Raw genomic sequence first — 24,268 nt, 5'->3', positions numbered from 1 at the left:
TCCTTTTATAAATCCTCCCTTTCATTGGGCTATGCATGAAGCATTGTCTTCGTATAAAATTGTGGATCATTTATCACATTTCAAACCACATTTTTCTCGAATAAATTGAATCGTTGATCTCAACCATACGCATTCCCTACTTGCTTCATGAATAGCTATTATCTCAACATGATTTGAAGAAGTAGCAACAATAGATTTGTTTGTGGAGCGCCATGATATGATAGTACCTCCACATGTAAACACGTACCCGGTTTGAGATCGAGCTTTATGGGGATCCGATAAATAACTTGCAGCTGCATAACCAACAAGATCTGCACTACCTTTGTTATCATAAAACAAACCCATATCAAGAGTTCCCTTTAAATATCGCAATATATGCTTAATCCCATTCCAATGTCTTCGTATAGGAGAAGAGTTATATCTTGCTAGTAAATTAATAGAAAATGCTATGCCAGGCCTTGTAGCATTAACAAGATACATAAGTGCACCAATTGCACTGAGATAGGGTGTTTCAGGACCAAGGAGTTCCTCATCCTCTTCTGGAGGTCAGAACGGGTCCTTATTCACTTCAAGTGATCGAACAATCATTGGTGTACTCAATGGATACGCTTTGTCCATGTAAAAGCGTTTTAAAACCCTTTATGTATAGGCAGATTGATGGATAAAGATCCCGTCTGCTAAATATTGAATTTGCAGACCAAGACAAAGTTGTCTTTCCAAGATCTTTCATCTCAAATTCTTTCTTAAGATATTCAATTGCCTTTTAGAGCTCTTCTGGAGTTCCAACAAGATTTATGTCATCAACATAATTAACAAGTATTACAAATTTTGATGTCATTTTCTTTGTAAAAAACGCATGCACAAATGTCATCATTTATATAACCTTCATTCATCAATTCAGTGAGGCAATTATACCACATGCGCCCAAATTACTTTAAACCATACAAAGATCTTTGTAATCTGATTGAATACATTTTCCGAGATTTTGAATTTGCTTCAGGTATTTTAAATCCTTCAGGGATCTTTATATAGAATTAATCAAATGAGTCATATAGGTTATGACTTACATTTAAATGGCATGATATCTTCAGGTGTCTGGACTACAGGTCTGATCCTCACAATCTTTTATAATATTGTGCACTATATTGTATCAAATATATCGTCGACGATCATTTCGTATCAGTTCGCAAGCGACATAACTTGTTGAGATCTCATCACTTTCTTTATTTTTTAGGTACCCGAACTTCTTCTGGAGTTTCATGAAATGTTATGTCATGGGCTCTTCCAGAGCTTATTCCCTCCTTATTATGATCATTTTGATCATTTGCTCCTATTCTTTTCAAGGATTGTTACCTTTGGAACCGATTGGTCTACCACGCTTCATGCGTACAATAAACTCTATCCTTCAGGGACTTTAATTTTAATAGGAGCATTTGCAGCTGAAATATAATATTTAATTTTGGACCAGCAAATGCTTCTTGACTTGAATTATCTTCTAAGCGAGGATCATATTAATGATAATTCGATTCATATAGTATATTTTCCAGCTGTTTTATTCCATCCCCCAAATATTACAAAAATTAACTCATGTCCTCAATCTTCTTTGGGAAATATATCTTTGTGCTTGTGGTAGAGAAATTAATCATATACCACACATCAAAAGTTATTAGATAGTAAAAATATTTGGTTTTTTATCCTAAACCAATTGTGAAAGGAGGACTTATCATATTTTGTTGGTCTGATGCATACAAGTGTTGCTGTATGTAATTTATAAAATCTTAGACCAACACATGAGGCTTTGTTCTCATAAGCAATAGTTTAGCTATTAATAGGAGGTATTCAATGCTAAACTAGTCTGGATATAAACCAGGATCATCAAGATGAACTATCTTGATTTCATAATCTGAAAATTATGCTCTTAATTGAGAAAGACAATTTCAAATGTCAAACTGCAGGTTGACAATAAACATACATGAAACTATCTTATATATGCATCTATAAGTAGTTCACATAATAGGTGAATGAGCTCATATTCACCTTTTATATATTCCAGAATTCTGGGATTTTAGTCCCAACTTTAGCTGGTATAATCAAATTATTATGAGAACAAGCAACACAAGAGAATTCTTGAAGAATCTTCTAGTTCTTCAGTATATGCTTATCTGAATTCTCAAATAGCTCATTTAAAAATGACAAATGAAAACTTCAAGTTTATTGTGGCATGCGCTATCTCTAAGTAAACTTCTGGTTTACTATGGCATAAACTTTTGCATCAGTAAATTTCTGATTTACTGTGGTTGCTTTTGCATTAGTAAACTTCTGGTATATTGTGATATATGATGTAGTACAAATTTGAAAAGTAAGACAGGTATCTTCTCACATACATATTTACCCCATATGATTGTGAAAACATAAAGATTTTCAATCTCTCAATCATTTGTAGTCTCAGTATAATAGTCATATGTATTAGTAAACTTCGGTTTATCATAACATATGTTTTGATCACAATAATGACAAATAAGCTCTTCGGGAGCCTTTCATTTATTGTCCACAATCAAATATTATTCAGACACTACGTGTGTCATGTGTCTTCTAGACAAAATAGTTAGCTCTTCATGAGCTTTTGTTGTACTACCAAATATTGCTCAGACACTTCTGGTGTCATGAGAGAAAATCATAATCAAATGAATAATATAAAGTTAATTCTAAATTTATAAATGACGAAAATTAAGAATTTTAATATTTCTACCACTAACTTTGTGACAAATATCTCCTCAAGGAGAAATTTCATTAACATCTGAATATTTTATATCAATATGGCAACCACATAGTCATTGCATCTTTTAAGGAAAGATACACAGGTTGTTATTTCCTTCGGGGAACTCAATAACTAACCATAATATATTAATGTGGTTGTAGTAGAAAGCATTCTACAAGAATGCTTTTTCCTTAGAATGATACTTAATAAAATTATCCAAGATGCTTTACGTACAACAAGTACGTGTGGCAATGATCTTTATGCTACAAAAATAATATTTATATCCTATATTATTCTACCTCTTAAGGAGGTGAGTTGTGGTATTTCTTCATTCACTCTTCAAAAATAACTTTGAATAACTCATTATTTTGTTTAAGCACATAAAGATACTGCTTCAAAATATTTTCCTACTTCAGGAGGAAATTTCAATTGTGTTACTTCTTCAGGAGCAAATTTAAAATAGGAAATATTGAGTATATATTCTCTCAATCATATTAACTCTTCTGGAGGTGAATTGTAATATATTTACAACAAGAGCGCGTTCATATTTACGACTTTATTAATATTATCACATTCACTTCAGGGAATAGATTAATATTTATCAAAAATTCTCATCCTTCAGGAAATCGAACATAATTATCTGAACGCGCATTAATCACATCAAATTGTGATGCTTCAACCTCTTTTAAAATATTTACTACTTCATGAGCAAATCGAGGTGTGCATGTAATATAAAGAATATTTCTCTAGCTTATCTTTAATTGTAACCATAGAAAGTCTAAATTATCACTTCTGGTGGTCATAGCCATATACCACTTCTGGTGGTTAACAAAATTTAGTTATAATGAGATATACGAAACATAACCACTTCTGGTGGTTGTATATTTCTTACAAACTCTGCTAGAGTTTAAGTGGATCTAACAATGTTATCCACTTTGTAATCCTTTATTAAGATGACAAGGATGAAAACAAATACCAAAATAGGTACTGTATACGTAATATATAACCAAGCAAACGATGATAAAGATATAAAAATATAAGCAGAAGGCTCAAATTAAATTACGCAAATTTAACTACTCCAGATTGTCAATCTTCAATGCCACACTTGGTGACTTTGCAATCGATAGTTTGCAGAAGTGGTAAGAGTTTGTCTTTATTGTAAGTAATGGTGTCCTGGACAAACCTCTTCCGCCAAAATCCCAAGCAGATAAAACTGTACGATGCTCGTAGCACTGACACCGGGTCCGGCGCTGACCTTTTGCTCATGCCTTGTTCTTGCTTCGTACCTCAGACTATTTGTTCGAGATGGCAGAGTCTCGTGCTGATAACGTGTTATAAAATAAAGACTATAAAATAAATAAAATGAAGACAAGTATAGAGGGAGATTGATATTTTATTCATCTTTCAAAGTTATGTTCATAATGAACTCACAACTCCTCTATTTATAGAAGAAAGGAAGCAGCTGCAATGCTTTTCTTTAGCTGCTTGTAAGTTGTCTGCATGAGCTTCTTGCACCTGCCTGTTTAATAAGAAACTGCTGCAAATCATTTCATTTTCATTGAGTTACTTGCAACCTGCCCGTATCAGCTGCTTGTAGATAAACTTCAACAGAGTAATGAATGGATAATCTTCTTCAGGAAGATTATCTATAGCAGAGTAATAAATGGACATCTACAATATAATTATTTTCATAACACACAACACTTACATATCTTTTTTAACACATTTTTCCCCCAAACACACACTCAAAAACACACAGCCCAAAGAAAAGGGCTAAAGGAAAAAAGAAGTTAAGAAACTGAAAGAAGAGGAGGAAAATGGGCAGAGATAGAGGAAGACTGCGACTCTGGGTCTAACAACTTTTGCTCCAACAGTCGTAGGGATATACAATTTTCTTTCGGAAGAGAATTACAAGGTAATTTACTTAATTAGTTGATTCTTTCTATTGCCATTTTGCATAGAATTAAGTAGACATAGTATTTGAACTTTGGAGCAATAATTCTATTCAACTGGGCATATTGTTTTCTTTGTTTCTTCATCGGCTTGTACTTTTAGCTGCTCATTGTGTACATCTTATAGTGGACTTTTGGTTTCCTAATACATTCTATTACATACAGTTCAAAGAAAACTCAATAAACAATAATTCTAATCAACTGGAGAAAGAGATTAAGAAGCTTTACAGAAAATTCCTACTACTTACTTCTATTAATATTCAATAAAAATGTACCACATATAATGCTATATAGATATATATATCAGTTGACTAGATCCAATAGCAATAGTTTTATTCAACTGGAGTAGTGCCCATCGTCTTAGAAGCTTTCATATTTGAAGTGATACTTGCTTATTCTTCTCTGCTGTATGTAATATTTTTCTGAAATATCATCAGCTATTCAGCTGATCTCTTAACACGACCACAATCTATCCACACAGTTTTTTTTCATATCAACCAATAAACTGAATCCATGTCATCATCTTCTTCTTTCGCGAGTAATTCACAGTACTGTCCTGGATGGAAGTACGATGCTTTCCTAAGTTTTAGAGGTGAAGATACTCGTAAAACATTTACAGGGCACTTATATGAAGGCTTGAGAAATAGGGGCATATTCACCTTTCAAGACGACAAAAGGCTGAAAGTACAAGAGGGGAGCGGTGAATTGTACGCCTGCTAAAAAATTAGTTTGACTATGGTATAGACTTAGTCGACTGATGCGAAGATAGCCTGCACAGAACTATTAGTCTTTTCTATTTAAACAGATACTACTCACAACAAACAGTAAAGTGTAAAATATGAGAGCAGTAAAATAAATAACACCGGAATTTTTATACTGGTTCAGAACCAATGTGGTATCCTAATCCAGTCCTCTTGTATTGCAAGAGTGTTGTCTTTTAGATCTCTTCGTAAATTGAATTGAGTACAGCCTTTGTGGTTTTTAGCGATCACCACCAACGTTGACAAGGTTGAGTTTCACTCGCTCACCAACAACGACACTTTGGTTTTCACTCGTTCACCAAAGAAATGAACAATGACGCAACCTCTCAGTAGTTTTCCCTTTCTCTCTATCTTTTATGACACTAGTAAACTGAAGAATACAGTGCTTGACTAAGGTGTAGAGAGAGTAGGAAAGTTGTCTGCGAAGCTGGTGCTACGAAATGTCTTCAACTCTTCTTTAAATAGTTGTTCCTCTTGATGCAGTATCTTCACTTCATATTTGTTGAAGATCTTCCTTGATATGAATTACTGATTTTCCTCATAGTTGAAGTGCTTGGGTTTTTTTTTAAAGATTTGACCGTTGCATGATATTCATTTTGTACCAGAGACAACATTAATTCCCTTTCCATAAAATGAATGCTTCAAAATGTATTTGAATAGCAAATCTCCTCTATATAATATAACAGACCTTTGACGATTCTTTTTACTATGCTTGGACTTGGGCTTCTTTATCTCATTAGGAGAGAATCTTGATTTAAGGAATGATTCTTTAATGATTGAACTTTTATAACTCATCACCAACATCTCCTTATTCATTACCTATGTAAGAACTTGCAGAATATTCCTTTTAGAATATTAGCTACCTTCTTTCCTTTTGTGCAAGATCATGTCCCATATTTAACCTCATTCCATTCTCTGTGATTCTCTTCTTTGTTCTTGGAAATATAATTTCTTACTATAATATTGTAGTAAGAATATTCCTTTCTTCCATACGTAGTAAATCTTGTCCAAAACTTTAGGAAGCATTCTTCCATAATTTTCCAATGTTCCTTTAGTAGGTCTTGAAAAATAATCTCTTTCCATAATATCGAATGTACTATATTCATAATATATTTTCTTTCTATAGAGAATATATTCTTCCTTGTCCTTGTAGTATTTTTTCCAAATAGGATCTTCCTTGCACAAAAAAATAGATCTTCTCCAAGATTTTAGCAATCTTCTTTTCAAGATATTCCTTCCATAATTTCGGTAGATCTTCTTATGATATTGTAGTAAGCCATTCAATATTTGAAATTTCACTTCAAATATTATTCCTTCTATGACGCTTGGAGATTAAATCTCTAAATAATCTTCCTTGATAAATTCCTCACAAGATATTCTCTTTCCCATATTTGTTTGAATCTTTACCAGCATCTTCTTTCTTAAATAAACCTGTGCAAAAATAAGATTACCACAAGTAAATGTTCTTTCATTAATAATTATGTTGGTTTGGTATCATTAAAATTAATACGGAAAACCTTGAAGCTAACAAAGGCTAGAGCATGGCGCATCCATCTCAGAAGAACTTTGTAAAGCTTTCGAAGAGTCTCAAGTTGCTGTCATCATTTTCTCAAAGAATTATGGTACATCGAGGTGGTGCTTGGATGAACTAGTGAAGATCATGGAATGCAAGACTAAATTTGAACAAACTGTCATACCGGTTTTCTATAATGTGGATCCATCAATAATTCGATACCAAAAGCAGAGCTTTGCTGAAGCCTTTTACAAACATGAATCAAAGTTTAAGGATGATGTTGAGGGAATGCAGAAGGTACAAAGATGGAGTGCTTTAACTGAAGCGGAAAATCTCAAAGGTTGTGATATTCGTGACAGGTGAGTTAAAAACACGTTAGCTGGAACAGAGGGAATACTTTGCATTCAAATTTGGATGCTTCTATGAAGACTAGCTACACATATTCTATACCTCAAAAATGAGTTAAATAGATTCTATAAATAAATTTTTCATTTTTTCTAAAAGAAGATTGATGGTTGATTGTATATGCTTCTATAAGTAAGAAGACATAGCTTATGAGTTTAATTACTCAATTCTATTGTTGCATAGATACTATTTTGATTGGTTCTTCAAGAGTTTGATTTATGTGTCCTTTTTATCATAATTATGCACTATACACTGTGAAACACTTTTTGTTATTGACTTTCTTACCTGTATTATATCAACAATGTTCTTATTTTTTGTAGAATTGAATCAGACTGTGTTCAGCAGATCGTTGACCAAATTTCCAAGTTATGCAAGTTTTCTTCATCTTATTTGCAAGATATTGTGGGAATAAATCCACCTTTAGAGGAAGTAAAATCCCTACTACAGATAGAAATCAATGATGTTCGGATTGTAGGGATATGGGGCATGGGGGGAGTCGGTGAAACAACAATATCAAGAGCTATATTTGATACTCTTTCGTATCGATTTGAAGGTACTTGTTTCCTTGCGGATGTTAAAGAAAAAACAAATATGGAATGCATTCTTTACAAAATATCCTTCTCTCAGAACTGTTAAGGAAAAATGCTAATTCCATGAATAATAAGGAGGACGGAAAGCACCTGATGGCTCGAAGACTTCGTTTTAAGAAGGTTTTAGTTGTGCTTGATGACATAGATCACAGAGACCATTTGGAGTACCTAGCCGGGGATCTTGGTTGGTTCGGCAATGGAAGTAGAATTATTGCAACAACTAGAGACAAACATTTGATAGGGAAGAAGGATGCATTATATGAAGTGACTACACTAGCTGACCATGAAGCTATTCGATTGTTCAATCGATACGCTTTTAAGGAAGATGTTCCATGTAATATGGCCAAATTTTTATGACATTTTCCATGACATAATATCCATTATAATAAATTTGTGGTTCATGATATTTTCCATGACATAATATCCATTATAACAAATTTGTGGATCATGACATTTGCCATGACATAATATCCGTTATTAGGCCAAGAATTTCTTCCTATAAATAGAGAAGTTTCTCCTCATTTATAAACACATAAATTCAAGAGCTTTTCACTCTTGTCTTTCTTTCTCCTCCTTTATTTCATTATAGAGTATTTTGTAAGAGAGTGAGTGTTGGAAAATACTTGTGTGAACCCTTTCTTTGGAGTGATCTTGTGAGATTATTCTTTTGGGGTATTTGAGATTAATTAGAGTATTTACTCTAATTTTGTACTCTTGTTGGTATAGTAAAATTGCTCCTCTCCGCTTGTGGACGTAGGTCACCTTGACCGAACCACGTTAATTTTGTGTCTTCTTTATATTCTTTAATTGTTATTATCATCAACTTCCATTATATTTGTTATTGTCATTTTACCGTTGTTTGGCTAAATTTTGCACTACCCAGGTTTTCGATCCTAACAAATTGGTATCAGAACCAGATCTAACCGGGTTAGTTTAAATAGCCAAAATAATTCTAACAAAGTCTTATGTTGAGAAATTTGACCGAACTGAAAACTTCGGAATGTGGTAATTAAATATGGAAGCTATCCTAATTCAGGATGGCTTAGATTTGGCACTACAAGGAAAGGAGAAGATGCCGGATAAAATGATAGACGAGGAGTTTGTCGTCATAGACAAAAAGGCAAAAGCAGGTATTATTTTAAATCTTTCAAATGAGGTTTTGCGTGAAGTTGCAGCAGAAAGCTCAGCCAAAGAAATATGGGAAAAACTTAAAACCCTATATATGTAAAGAACAGTAGAAAACAGACTTTATCTAAAGCAAAAACTCTACACTTTTCGTATGGCTGAAGGTACCTCTATACTTACTCATCTTGATACTTTTGATTCTCTTCTTATGAATTTAAGTAGCATAGATGCTAAAATCAAAGATGAGGATCAAGCTGTGTTATTGCTTATTTCCTTACCCCAGTCGTTTAAACATATAAGAGATACTATGCTTTATGGAAAGGATAATATCTCTTATAAAGATATCAAATCTATTTTGAAATCAAAAGAACAAATAGATAAAGATATTACTGGGGAACTAAGGGGAAAGCTCATTCATAAGAGGTAGATCCAATAAGAAAGATTCAAGGAGTGAGAAACCTAAAGCAAGGTCAAAATCTAGATACAGAAATGTCATGTGCAAATATTGTCATAAGAAAGGTCACATTATTTCTGAATGCTTTAAATTGAAAAACAAAGAAAAGCATACAGAAAAGAAAAATGAGCACAAAAATACTGATACTGCCGAAGCAAGTGTAGCTGTTGATGAGACTGAGGGAACTATTTTTTTAGCAACTAATAATAGTTTCAAATCTAACAATGAGTGGATTTAAGATTCGGGTTGTTCTTATCATATGTGTCCCAGTCGGGATTTATTTACCACATATGAATCTATTGGAGGTGGAGTTATCTTGATAGGCAACAATGCTGCCTGCAAAGTTATTGAAAAAGGTACAGTCCGAATCAAAATGCATGATAGTGTGGTGAGAACTCTCACCGATGTTAGACATGTTCCTGACTTGAAGAAAAATCTCATCTCTTTGGGCACTCTAGAATCTCTTGGGTGCAAGTACACAGGTGAAGGTGGAGTTCTGAAAATTTCTCATAGTGCTCTTGTGATTATGAAAGCACGCAGATCTGGTACGTTGTATACTCTTTTGGGATCTACTGTTACAGGTGCTGCTGCAGTTTCAATATCATATAAATCAGATTCTGATATCACCAAATTGTGGCATATGCGATTGGGGCATATGAGTGAAAAAAGTCTTTCCATCCTCAGTAAAAGAGGTCTTTTATGTGGCCAAAGTACCAAAAATATGGAGTTCTGTGAACATTGTGTGTTCGGGAAGCAGAAAAGAGTCAACTTCAAATCTCCAGCGATTCATAGAACAAAAGGTACTTTGGATTACATTCATTCAGATCTTTGGGGTCCTTCACGTACCCCATCAAAAGGTGGTGCCAGGTATATGTTAACTTTCATTGATGATTAATCAAGGAAAGTTTGGGTTTATTTCCTGAAAAATAAAAGTGATGTTTTCTTAAATTTCAAACAATGAAAAGTTTTGATTGAGAAGCAAACAGGAAAACAGGTTAAGAGGCTTAGAACAGATAATGGCTTGGAATTTTGTAATGATGAATTCAACGAATTTTGCAAGAATGAAGGAATTGCTCGACATCGTACTGTGAGAATGACACCTCAGAAAAATGGTGTGGCAGAAAGGATGAATAGAACTCTTTTGGAAAGGGCTCGTTGCATGATTTTAAATGCTGGGTTGACAAATGCCTTTTGGGCAGAAGCTATCTGTACAGCTTGTTATATTATCAACCGAGCTCCTTCTGCACCTTTGAACTTTAAGACTCCAGAGAAAATGTGGTCAGGTACTCCTGTTAATTATTCTGATTTAAAGATATTTGGTTTCCCTACATACATGCATGTAAATGATGGAAAATTAGAGCCAAGGGCTAAAAAGTGCATTTTCCTTGGGTATGCATCTGGGGTGAAAGGATACCGACTATGGTATCCTGATCCCACGGCACCAAAATTTATAATTAGTAGAGATGTAATCTTTGATGAATCCTCTATGTTGCATTCTAGAAAAGAGTCTTCTAGTTCTTGTAATATAGATAAATGAAAGAGTACACAGAACCAGGTGGAGATTGAGATTGGCATTCCTTCTGAGCCAAACTCATCAACTTTGGAGCAAAATACAGTTGAAACTCCTGAAATTGAGACAGAAGCTGAAATTCCTGAAGTTGAGACTCCTGAAGTTGAACCAGAAGAAGAGGAGTATTCTATAGCCAAACATAGACCAAAAAGAGAAGGTAAACAACCATTAAGGTTTGGAGATTATGTTGCATTTGCTTTTTCAGTTGCACAGGAAACTGAAGAAATTGGAGAACTATCAAAATATTCAGAAGCAGTTTCTGGTGCTGACTTAGCCAAGTGGCTGATTGCAATTAAGAAAAAATTGAGTATCTCCACAAGAATGGTACTTGGTCTCTTGTGAAACCTCCATCAGGAAAAAGAATTGTTGGTTGCAAATAGGTCTTCAAGAAAAAGGATGGCATTCCAGGGGTTGAAGATGCGAGGTATAAAGCACGATTAGTTGCAAAGGGCTATAGTTAGGTACAAGGAGTTGATTTTAATGATATTTTCTCATCTGTTATTAAACATAGCTCTATTCGTGTATTGCTTGCCTTCGTTGCCATGTATGATTTGGAATTAGAACAACTTGATGTTAAGGCAGCTTTCTTACATGGCGAACTTGAGGAACAAATATACATGCATCAACCCGAAGGATTTGAAATTGAAGGAAAAGAAGATCATGTTTGCTTGTTGAAGAAATCCTTGTACGGATTAAAGCAGTCTCCAAGACAATGGTATAAAGGTTTGATTCATTTATGTTGGGTCATGGTTATTCGAGGAGCATGTATGATAGTTGTGTTTACTTCCGAAAGTTAACTGATGGTTCATTTGTGTACCTATTATTATATGTTGATGACCTGCTCATTGCTGCTAAGGATTTAACAGAAATTTACAATTTGAAAAGTCAGCTGAAAAGTGAATTTGAGATGAAAGATTTGGGAGCAGCTAAGAAAATCCTTGGCATAGAGATCAAAAGAGATCGAAAAGCCAACAAGTTATTTCTGACCCAGAAGAAGTACTTGGAGAAAGTTTTGGAGAGGTTTGGCATGAAAGATGCTAAACCAGTTAGTACCCCTCTTGCTGCTCATTTTAAGTTATCAGCTGCTCAGTCACCGCAGTCAGAGGAAGAAGAGAGGTACATGGCACAGGTTCCTTATTCCAGTGCAGTCGGCAGTATTATGTATGCAATGGTTTGTACACGTCCAGATATTTCACAAGCAGTGAGCTTGGTAAGCCGGTATATGGCTTGCCCTGGTAAAGCACATTGGCATGCTGTGAAATGGATTCTCAGATACTTGCGAGTTACTTCAAACACATGTTTGGAGTTTGGGAGAAATACTAACACTTTGGTTGGTTTTGTAGACTCAGATTATGCACGTGATCTTGACAAAAGAAGATCCCTGACAGGCTATGTATTTTGTATCGGTGGTTGCGCTATTAGTTGGAAAGCTACATTACAACATGTAGTAGCTTTATCTACTACCGAAGCAGAATATATGGCAGTGACCGAGGCGACCAAAGAAGCTTTATGGTTGAAGGGTCTATTTGCGGAACTCAGTTTACACCAAAGTGGTATTACCATTTTCTGTGATAGTCAAAGTGCCATTCACTTGACTAAAGATCAAATGTATCATGAGAGGACGAAGCACATTGATATAAAGTATCATTTCATCCAAGAAACCATTGCTGAAAGAAAAGTCTCTGTTCAGAAGATCAACACTAGAGACAATCATGCTGACATGTTCACAAAACCTCTTTTAGTGACCAAGTTCAAGCTTTGCCTGAACTTGATTGGCATTTATGAAGAATGATTTTGCCCATTGGGATTTTTGCGGAGAAGGTGGAGCAAATTTACTATATATAAGCCGAAATTAGGCCAAGGTAGAGATTTGTAATATGGCCAAATTTTTATGACATTTTTCATGACATAATATCCATTATAACAAATTTGTGGTACATGACATTTGCCATGACATAATATCCATTATAACAAATTTGTGGATCATGACATTTGCCATGACATAATATCCATTATTAGGCCAATGATTTCTTGCTATAAATAGAGGAGTTTCTCCTCATTTGTAAACACACAAATTCAAGAGCTTTTCACTCTTGTCTTTCTTGCTCCTCCTTTATTTCATTATAGAGTATTTTGTAAGAGAGTGAGTGTTGGGAAACACTTGTGTGAACCCTTTCTTTGGAGTGATCTTGTGAGGTTATTCTCTTTGGGGTATTTGGGATTAATTAGAGTATTTACTCTAATTTTGTACTCTTGTTGGTATAGTGAAATTGCTCCTCTCCGCTTGTGGGCGTAGGTCACCTTGACCGAACCACGTTAAATTTGTGTCTTCTTTATATTCTTTAATTGATGTTATCATCAACTTTCATTGTCTTTGTTATTGTCATTTTACCGTTGTTTGGCTAAATTCTGTACTACCCGAGTTCCCAATCCTAACATTCCATACGAGTGTTTTGAGGAGCTAACGTTGGAAGTAGTAAGTCATGCTAAAGGCCTTCCTTTAGAGCTGAAAGTGTGGGGTTCTTTCTTGCATAAGAGGGATATAACAGAGTGGAAAAGTACTATAATGCAAATGAAAAAAATACTCTAATTCAGAAATTGTTGACAAGCTCAAAATTAGTTATGATGGATTAGAGCCCATAGAACAGAGGATATTTTTAGATATAACATGCTTTTTACGAGGGAGAAAAAAAGATGAGATCATGCAAATTCTTGAGAGCTGTGATTATGGAGCTGAATCGGATTGCGTGTCCTAATTGATAAATCTCTTGTGTTCATCTCCGAAAAAGATACGATTGAAATGCATGACTTAATACAAGATATGGGTAAATATGTAGTGAACATGCAAAAGGATCCGGGAGAACATAGCAGACTATGGCTCGCTGAAGATTTCGAAGAAGTGATGATCAGCAATACGGTAAGTAGGCTAAACACTGCACTAATATTCAATTTCTGTTTTTCATATTCCAAATACATAAAAGGGTCAGCAATTTCAATTATATGTTCTTCTTGCTTCATATTCTCGCATGTAAGTCATTTTAATTGTTGTTTTAGTAAGATTATAAAAAGTAACATTAATTGCCTGATGTTGCCTAAGTCCTCAAGTAGGCACTTTAATTAGCGTTGCCTAATCCATTATACTGATGTTATTAAGCCATGAATTAGTCTAGTAGGCACTTAATCTGTTTAATCCATCATTCTTCTGATTACTTGAGATTTGTATGACATTTTATACATAATAACTCAATGGGGATTCTTGTTACCATTGATTATTTTTAATGTTAAAAAACTACTACAATTTATTGGTATTGCATGAAAAACTTTACTTGCCTCTAAAGAAGGTCTTAGAAAAAATATTATTACAAACAAAGTAGAATTAAGAATTAATTATACAAAGTATTTCTCTTAAGCAACATGTTTCTTGAAAAAGACCTAGCTAATACTGTACCTTAAAAAAATTTAATGGTGTTTTTCAAGAACTTAAAGTGCAATAATAAATACAAAACGTGATGAAATTAGCCACTCTGTGTAGTCATATTCTATGTTGTGGGACTCTCCAAAATAATGTCACACCCGTGTCGAATCCTTCAAAAATACACTACTTTTGAAGGATCTAACACGTACCCGATAATATTTTTGGCGAGTTCGAGCAACATAGGTCATATTGGCAAGGAGATTTATTACTGACATTTGAAGCTATACTTTGTAAGCTAATAATCTTTTTACCAGGGGACAAAGGCAATGGAAGCAATTTGGTTTCTTTGTTTTAAAGGACTATGTTTTAGCAGAGAGGGCATGAGAAATATGAAAAGTCTTAGGATATTATATATACGTGATGAGTTACAGAGGATCCGGGCTGGCTCCATTTTCCATAATGGTTCCATTGAGTATTTGCCCAACAGCTTGCGTTGGTTTGTCTGGTTTTGCTATCCTTGGGAGTCATTGCCATCTACATTTGAACCCAAAAGGCTCGTTCATCTTAAACTCCAGTCTAGTTCACTGCGTCATTTATGGACGGAAATAACGGTATAATAGCTGAATTCAACTTTATTTTTATTTTTCTCTCTAACCATCTTTATCCTTTATTAATGAGCAAATATTATTGCTTTCACCTGTTCTATGTTTGTCCTAGAATTATGATGCAAGTCTTTAAATGAAAATAGGTTATTAATTCCATGAACTCAAATTAATGTACTCCCTCCTTTCACTTTTAGTTGTTCACTTTTGACTTTGCACTTTCTTTAAGAAAAAATAAATGAAGTATGTATTTTACAATTTTACCCATAAAACGATAGCATTTCCAAAAGAATTGGGAAATGATTTGGGGAATGAGTAGTTAATTATAAGGGTAAAACATGAAAAAAAAAATTGTCTTTCTCTTGATTTAGCATAGGGGTCAATTAAAGTAAAAATGTATTTTTAGTATATTGGATAAGTAAAATTGAATGGAGGAAGTATTTTATATTATTTTGGGTTGTTCTCATAGTATTACTATGGGATCTTTCAGTCCTTTTTTTTTTCAAATATTCTCATCACCATTTAACTAAGAATTTCAATAAACTCATTCAAACATTTTCTGAATAGCATTTGCCGTCTCTAAGAAAGCTAATTCTCAGCGGCTCTGGAAGCCTGATGCGAACACCAGATTTCACGGGGATGCCAAATTTGGAGTATTTGGATTTGAGTTTTTGCAGTAATTTTGAAGAGCTTCACTACTTCCTGGGATGTTGCAGAAAACTCTGTCGAGTTAAATTTGACTTGGTGTGAACGCCTTAAGAGGTTTTCATGTGTTAACGTGGAATCTCTTGAACATCTGGAATTGCATGGTTGCTCTAGTTTACAGAAATTTCCAGAAATGAAAAACCTATCATCTATCCAGCACCAAACTCATATTACCAAGCTAGACTTGAGCTTTTTAAAAGACCTTGTAACTCTTCCAAGCAGCATCTGTAGGTTGAAAAATTTGGTTAGTCTAGATGTGCCGTTTTGCTACAGACTTGAAAGTTTGCCAAAAGAGATAGGAGATTTAGATAACTTGGAGAAACTTGATGCCATCAATACCTTAATATCACGGCCTCCAACTTCCATCGTCCGCTTGAACAAACTTAACTCCTTGACTTTTGCAAAAAAAAGAATCAGATAATGGTCAAATTGCAGCTTACTTTGTGTTCCCTCCCGTGGCTGAAGGGTTATGGTCATTGAAATTTCTGAATCTCAGTTACTGCAATCTAATAGATGGAGGACTTCCAGAAGACATTGGCAGCTTATATTCTTTGAAAGAGTTATATCTCAAGGGAAATTATTTTGAGCATTTGCCTCAAAGCATGGCCCAACTTGGTGCTCTTCGATCGTTGGACTTATCATATTGTTATAGGCTTAAAGAGTTGCCAGATTTCATGGGAATGCCAAATTTGGAAACTTTGAATCTGTTATATTGTATGAATCTTGAAGAGGTTCCTCATTCCATAGGAGTTTTTGAAAAGCTCACTGAATTAAATTTGACTGATTCCCTTAAATGTCTGCTGCTACAGAAATGTTCTAATTTAGAATATTTTCCTGATATCCTTGGAAGCATGAAATTGGAGTTAGAGATTCACATGCTAGACTGTGTGATAAGGGATCTTAATTCGTTCTATAATTCGTTTCAACTTACCTTGTATCAAAATGACATCTTTATTTCAGGTTCCTTGTCACAAAGAGTGTTTACCATTTTGCATCAAGGGAAGAGGATCCCAAGTTGGTTCCGCCTTCAGGGAATGGTTAGTAGTGTATCAGTCAATTTGCTTGAAAATTGGTATATACGCGATAACTTCTTGGGATTTGCTATATGTTACTCTGGCTGCTTAATTGACACCACAGCCCACTTGATTCCCTTTTGTAACGATGAGATGTCGTGGATGACCCTGGAACTAGAGTTTTTCGACCATTCAGAATGTGATGAAGAATTTACTATTCATTTTTTCTTTGTACCTCTTGCTTGTTTATGGGATCCATCTAAGGCAAATGGAAAAACACCAAATGACTATGGTCTTATTACGTTATCTTTTTCTGGAGCAATGAAGGAGTTTGGATTTCGTTTGTTGTATAAAGATGAAGGAATACTGATCAATCACTAAAAAGAAAAGCATTGCGAACAGGCTTGTTCAGAACCTGAAGGATCGCAACAGTGCCATCGCAACAGTGCCTTCGCAACAGTGCTTCCTATGGCCGAGCCTCTTCCATCTATTCTTCTTCCTAATTTTCCACCACACCCATCAAGAGCCAAGCTCCCCGCGTCCAAACCCCAGTAAATTTCTCCGGCAACTGAGCTCTCATGCGCCGCCAACTCGCCTGTCTTTCCGGCGAGATTTCAGCCATGCGCCGGCGCGTGTGGCCTTTTCCGGTGACTTTTCAAAAATTTTTTCTTCAGACAGCCTCTTCTCGAGGCATTTCCGAGCCATCCCGTGCCAGTTTCACCAAATTCCGATGACTTTTTCTTTTTTCGGCCTTTAAACCCCAGTTTCTGACGATTGTTTCCTGTGTTCAGTACGAGAAAACCTTCCTCCCTTCATATATACTATTTTCACCCACTGTGAATACTGTTATCCCGACTATTGAGGCTTTTTCCGGCCAGTTTTTCCGGGACAGCCGCATTTAGAATATGATGGATTGTACATAGAGAAGCTCTTTTTTCTCTCTAGAATCTAGAAAACTGGAAAACATGTCTTTTATGAAAGCTGTCTCTTGGCCAGCCCTAGAACTTGGGGAAAGATGCCATCGAAAGCTCGACGTAGGACAGGAGCCGCACTTCACGCTGTCCAAGGAGCACACCCTCAGGCGCAAGGGTTTTTTGGAATCTAGTCTTATTGGGTCTTTCTCCAAATGGGTTGGTTCTCCGGAGGCTGTTAGGAACTGGGCAGCAGAGGCATGGAACGTCAAGGACGGGCTGAAAATATCGCAATTGGGGGACACTCAATATCTCTTTCGTTTTGTTGACAAGTCTCAATCTTCAAAAATTCTTGTCAGAGGAAACAGGTGGTTCAATGGGAACTTTTTAAATCTAGACAGATGGGTGGAGCATGATGGGTGTCTTGACCCTCGCTTCACTGGCGAAACATTGGTGGTCAACATGGTGGGTCTCCTGGTGCATCTTTGGTGTCTTGACCTATTCAAGAAGATAGGGGAAATCTGTGGAGGTTTTATTGATGTCACTTGTAGTTTACACGATCTCTCGCGAGTGAGGATTGTGGTGAGGAAAGGGGGCAGAATCTATGTCTCCACTGTGGTGGAAGATGGCTACTTGAGTTATAGGGTTCGGTTGAGCCCTGAATTTCGCCCTATCTTTATGCCTGTGATAGCGACGGAAGAAAATGGAAGGTCAGATAGAAGGGAGGGGAGGGAAAATCAGTCTCTGAGGGGGAGGGGAGGGTTCACCGGATCACGGGATTAAGCCGGAATCAAACGTTAGATCGAGAAGAGACGGGAGGTTTGAAATTGGGGGAGGAAGACAAAATTTTAACAGGAGGAGAAGACGTGAATGGGTCAGTGAGGCGGGCTGGAAAGACAGAATGGGACGGTCCTCTTCTACTTATCATAGGGCCGGGCATGTTTTCAGCAAGTATAGGCCTGGGCCTCCTCAGATGGGCCCAGCAACTTTCCCCAATTCCATTAGAATTGATCCTAAGGGGCCCAGTTTATTTCAAGCTGCGCATGATAAGGCTTCTAAGCATATAGGAACAGTTGTTCCTCCTTCCTCTGGCCAAGGTGCTTCACACAGTGGCACTCCTTCACCGAGCTCTAGTGACATGTGCCCCTCTACGATGGCCGCTGCTGCAGGGGCAAAACCAGCTAAGGATGGTGCTGTTAATCCACGGCCCACCGCCTCTGCTGGACCCGGTTCCATCAACCCCTCACCTGCTCTTGGGCTTAGTTGTGCTGAGGCCACACTTAAAGCTTCTTCTTCTTCTAGGGAGATTGTTGAGCATGCCCCAATTGATGTTAGTGTCGGACCAGTATTTTCAGTTAATATGCCGCCAAGGGTTCCGTGCTCTCTTCCGCCATGCTACCCTACTGATGGTTCTGGACATTCCTATAGCAGTGGGGTATTAATTTCAGAGGTTGCTGACCCCCAAGGAAACGGTGAGACCATTTCGGAGGTTAAAACTCCTAGTGCTAGCAATGCTATGGTCTTGTATTCCTCTGGTAGTAGCAAGGAAAGGGCATATATAGAAGAAGCCTGCCCAATTTCGTCAAGGATCGGAGGAGGGGATATGTCTTTTTGGATGGAGGATAAACTATTAAACTTTGGGAAATTTTTAGGTGTTTCTGTTGAAGGGAAGGAAGATAGGGTGTTAGAACTATTGAGGGAGATTGAGCAACAATCCCTTTACGATGATGCAGGGAAGGAGTTGTGTAAAGGTGTTAAGCAAAATAACTTAGGGGATATAGTGGTGTATCAGAGAAGGGGGCGAGTGTGTGACAAAGAGAAAGGGACCTCGGCTAGGGGGGGGTGGGGAATTGGGGGCTATTGTTACTTATGGAAGTTAAGATCCTTTCATGGAATGTGAGGGGGATGAATGACCCAAACAAAAGGGCCATCATCAAAGTGGGAGTTAGGGAGTGGTGTGCCGACCTAGTTTGTTTTCAGGAGACCAAAATGGAAGTTTTACCGGATACGATCGTGAGAAGTGTCTGGGGAGGTAGCTGGGTGAAATATGACTGGGTCCCAGCAGTGGGAAGTGCCGGGGGTATCCTACTTATATGGGATGATAGAAGCTTGGAGGTAAAGGAGATTAGGAAGGGAGTTTTCTCTTTGGCAGCTCTCGTCAAATATAGAGTGAGTGGGGTGGAGTGGGGATTTGGGGGAGTGTATGGGCCGGTAGGGGAAGGGTCCAAGGTGTCTTTCTGGGAGGAACTGACCAATATTATGGGGGAATGGGACATTCCATGGGTTCTAGGGAGAGACTTTAACATTATTAGATTCCTGGAGGAGAGATTAGGGGGTAGTGTGATTTCGAGGGCCATGGAGGAGTTTTCTAACTTCATCAATGATCACTTTCTCATTGATCTTCCTCTGTCGTGGGAAAGGTTTACTTGGGCCAGGGCGGAGGATTCCAACTCAAGGTCTAGAATTGATAGATTCCTGATATCTCCCTCATGGGATGAGCTGGTGCCGAATGTGCTGCAGATTCCTTTACCTAGGTTGACTTCAGATCATTTGCCTATTTTGCTAGATGGATGCAGAGGGAGGGGGTGCGTGCTCCCTTCCGATTCAAAAACATGTGGTTGAAAGTGCCAGGATTCTGTGACAAGGTGAAAGAATGGTGGACAAGCTATGGGGTATCAGGGACACCTTCATACCGTCTTTCGAAGAAACTCAAATTGCTCAAGAGAGATATTATTAGGTGGAATAAGGAGGTTTTTGGAAGGGGTAGAGGTTAAAATGAGGGAGCTTATGCATGAATTGGGGGATTTAGAAATAGAGGAAGGGGTGGGGGAGTTAGACGAATCTGAGAAAGAGAGATTGGGGGAGGTTAAGAGGGAAATAGTCGAGTTAGCAATAGCTCAGGAGACTAGTTGGCGGCAAAAATCGAGGGCGCTCTGGCTAAAGAAGGGGGATTCGAATACCAAGTATTTCCATAGGGTGTCGGTCGCAAATCGAAGGAAAAACCTCATAGAGTCCTTAGTTGTGGATGGAGTGAGGATTGAGGGAGAGGAGGAGGTAAAAGGGGCGATAACGGAGTTTTATGAGAACTTAAATAAAAAGGAAGTTAGTTAGAGGCCAACTTTGGGGGGAATAGAGTTCAACCATATAGGGGAGGGAGATAACGAGTGGCTAGAAAGGATTTTTGAGGAGGAGGAGGTGTACGAGGCTGTGTCGTGTTGTGCTGGTGATAAGGCCCCCGAGCTTGATGGTTTTTCCTTGGCTTTCTTTCAGCTCTTTTGGGACACCATCAAGGGGGAGTTGATGGAATCCATTGAATACTTCCATGTGAATGGTGTTTTCGAGAGAAGTATCAATGCTTCCTTTATTACTATTGTGCCTAAGAAAGAAGGTGCATCTTGTATCAGAGACTACAGGCCTATTAGTCTAGTGGGGAGCATTTACAAGATTATTTCTAAAGTGCTTTCCAACAGACTTAAGAAGGTTCTTGACATGACTGTTTTGTCCTCCCAAAATGCGTTTGTGGAAGGTAGGTGGATCGTGGATGCTACCTTAGTGGCAAATGAACTTGTAGACTCCAGAAGGAAAAATAGAGAACCCGGCTTACTATGCAAGTTAGATCTTGAGAAGGCTTTCAACCATGTCAATTGGAAGTTCCTGGACTTCATTATGATGCGGATGGGGTTTGGGGAAAGATGGAGGGGATGGATAAAGTTCTGCATTTCCTCAATCAGATTCTCTGTCCTGGTTAATGGTAGCCCGTGTGGTTTCTTTGGCAGCTCCAGGGGTCTCATGCAAGGTGACCCCCTATCCCCCATGTTATTCATTCTAGTGATGGATGCTCTGAGCAAAATGATGGATCGTGCGACGGGCAGAGGTTTTTTGAGAGGATTCTCAGCTCCGATTGGGGTGCTCAGTGCCCGAAAAGTCTCATATTTGCTTTTTGCGGATGACACACTAGTTTTCTGTGATGCCTATATGGATCAGTTGACCTACCTGAAGTAGGTCCTGCAATGGTCTCAGTTAGTATCAGGACTCAAAATCAACATCGGCAAGTGTGAGATTTTCCCGATAGGTGAGGTTACTAATATTGATGCCTTGTCTAGTGTTCTCAGATGCAAGGTGGGCTCCCTTCCCACTACTTACCTGGTCCTCCCTTTGGGTGCTTCATATAAGGATACTACGGTTTGAAATTCAGTGATCGAGCGGGTTGAAAAAAGATTAGCAGGGTGGCAGAAACAGTATTTGTCAAAAGGAGGTAAGGAAGTGCTTATCAAAAGCACTTTATCGAGTATGCCCACCTATTACTTATCCCTGTTGCAAGCACCGGTGAGCATCACAGAAAAACTGGAGCGACTTCAAAGGAACTTTCTGTGGGATGCGGCGGATGGAATTATAAAGTTTCATCTAGTGAATTGGCATACAGTCACTTCCCCAAAGAAATGGGGTAAACTTGGAGTGAAAGATCTTAGGGTATTTAACAGAGCTTTAATGGGAAAGTGGCTGTGGAGATTCGGGGTAGAAGAGCATGCTCTATGGAGGGAGGTCATAGTAGAAAAGTACGATTCAATGGGAGGGGGTTGGAGGACCAAGGCGATCACAACACCTTTTGGGTGTGGCATGTGGAGGAGTATCATGAAGAATTGGGAAGCATTCAGTGGCAATATCACTTATAGGGTGGGAGATGGAAGGAGAATCAGCTTTTGGAATCATAGGTGGTGTGGAGTTTCCTTCCCCCACGTCTTTAGAGTTTCAAACTAGAAGGAACTGATGGTCCAACAGATTCGCAAGGAGCATGAAGGGGGGGTAGTATGGGACCTCTCATTCAGGAGGAACATGCAAGATTGGGAGATTGCGGAGCTTCAAGTCTTGTTGGCACTGCTATACGGGCAAGACATGCTCCAGCCATCCTGCGACTATTGGAGATGGGGCTTGTGTGGCGATGGTTTGTTCACCGTAAAGTCCTTTTACCAGAGTATGTTGGTGAGAGAGGAGACCACTTTTCCATACTCCTCGATCTGGATTCCTAGGGCGCCCATGAAGGTGTACTTTTTTGCATGGCTAGTGGCAAGGGGAGTGATCTTGACTGCTGAAAATCTCCAAAATAGGGGAATTACACTTGTTAGTTGGTGCTACATGTGTAAAAGGTCTAGGGAAGAAGTTGATCACCTTATGTTGTATTGCCCTGTGTCCTCTGTATTGTGGAGGTCAATCCTGAATCTTTTTGGTGTTCAATGGGTGATGCCAAGCACTGTAAAGGAAATGTTATATAGGTGGGGCGGTTTTCGTAGAAGAAGAAAGCAAAAGACGTGGAAATTCGCCCTGTTAGCTCTCATATGGGAGAGAAATAGGAGAGCTTTTGAGAAGATTGAGTCTCCTTTTTCACATCTTAAGAATAGTCTTTTATCTTTGATCGCTTTTCGGTGCACTCATTTAGCCCCTACTTGTATAGAAGATTTGGCGTCTTGTAGAGAATCATGTTCTGATGTAAATTCTCTACGTTTTTAGTATACTTCGTGTATATGGGAGTTCTCTCCCTTTTGATTAATACAATTTACCTTATAAAAAAAAATAAAGATGAACCTGAGATTGAGGCCTTGTTACAAATGAGGGAAAATAATGATGAGTCAACAGAAAATTGCACTAAGATAAGGAGGAGCAGACATGACAATAGTGAACACCATGACTCCGCGATCAATGAAGCTAGTTGCTCCTCTGGTAAGAAACAAAGGTCACATTCTAATATTCAGGGCAGCTCTGTCATTGAGAATTTACAGCAACAAGTAGAGTCGCTGTTGAGGTTTTATTTTTAAGATGTAATATTCTTAAAATGAGGATGAATGGGAAATGGAGGGAAAATAAAATTTTGAGTAAAATTTTAAGTTTTTCCCTCTTAACAATGAGACATTGTCCCATATTGGAAGTGGAAGATATTTTTGGTGGGTATATATATAATTGCTCTTCTTGTAGCTCTTAAAGAGTTAAGAAGAAAGCAAGCCTCGCGCCGTCGTCGTCGCTCGCTCGCTCGGCTCGGCTTCGGCTACGGCTACGGCTACGGCTTCGGCTTCGGCTTCGGATTTGGATTTGGATTTGGATTTGGTCAAATGATCGATTGATTGATTAATTTTTTGGACCAAATTTATTTGTTAATAGTAAATATTAACGTAAGATTATCCGTATTTGTAACGGATATTTTCCAATCCGTGTATTGATAATTTGGCAGCCGGATAATGGTCTTCCCACCATGAAGTGCTTGCTCCACAAACATGTAATGCTTGCTCCACCATGAAGGGTGGACGTTTGGTCTTGCACTCCTTCTTGGCTGCTATATATATGAGCAGCAAATGTTGAAGAAATACTTAACTCAACATACAATTCGCTCAACAAATTGGCTATACATTGCACTCCTTCCTCTCAGAACTTCCATACGTTTTTCTGAGTATATACTCCTTCGTTCTGCATTGTTTTTTAACTTCAAACAAAGCAACTGTAAGTGT

At 37.7% G+C, this 24,268-nt stretch overlaps 1 pseudogene; it reads left to right on the top strand.

Annotated features, from left to right (window-relative positions):
* Positions 1-4,505: 4,505 nt before the first annotated feature.
* LOC104098053 (TMV resistance protein N-like) lies at positions 4,506-23,584 on the top strand (annotated as a pseudogene).
* Positions 23,585-24,268: the final 684 nt, after the last annotated feature.

This window comes from Nicotiana tomentosiformis, chromosome 5 (assembly GCF_000390325.3).
Source record: "Nicotiana tomentosiformis chromosome 5, ASM39032v3, whole genome shotgun sequence".
Taxonomy (NCBI): domain Eukaryota; kingdom Viridiplantae; phylum Streptophyta; class Magnoliopsida; order Solanales; family Solanaceae; genus Nicotiana; species Nicotiana tomentosiformis.
Note: the sequence above shows the minus strand (reverse complement) of the source record. Positions and strands in the feature narration are given on the sequence as shown.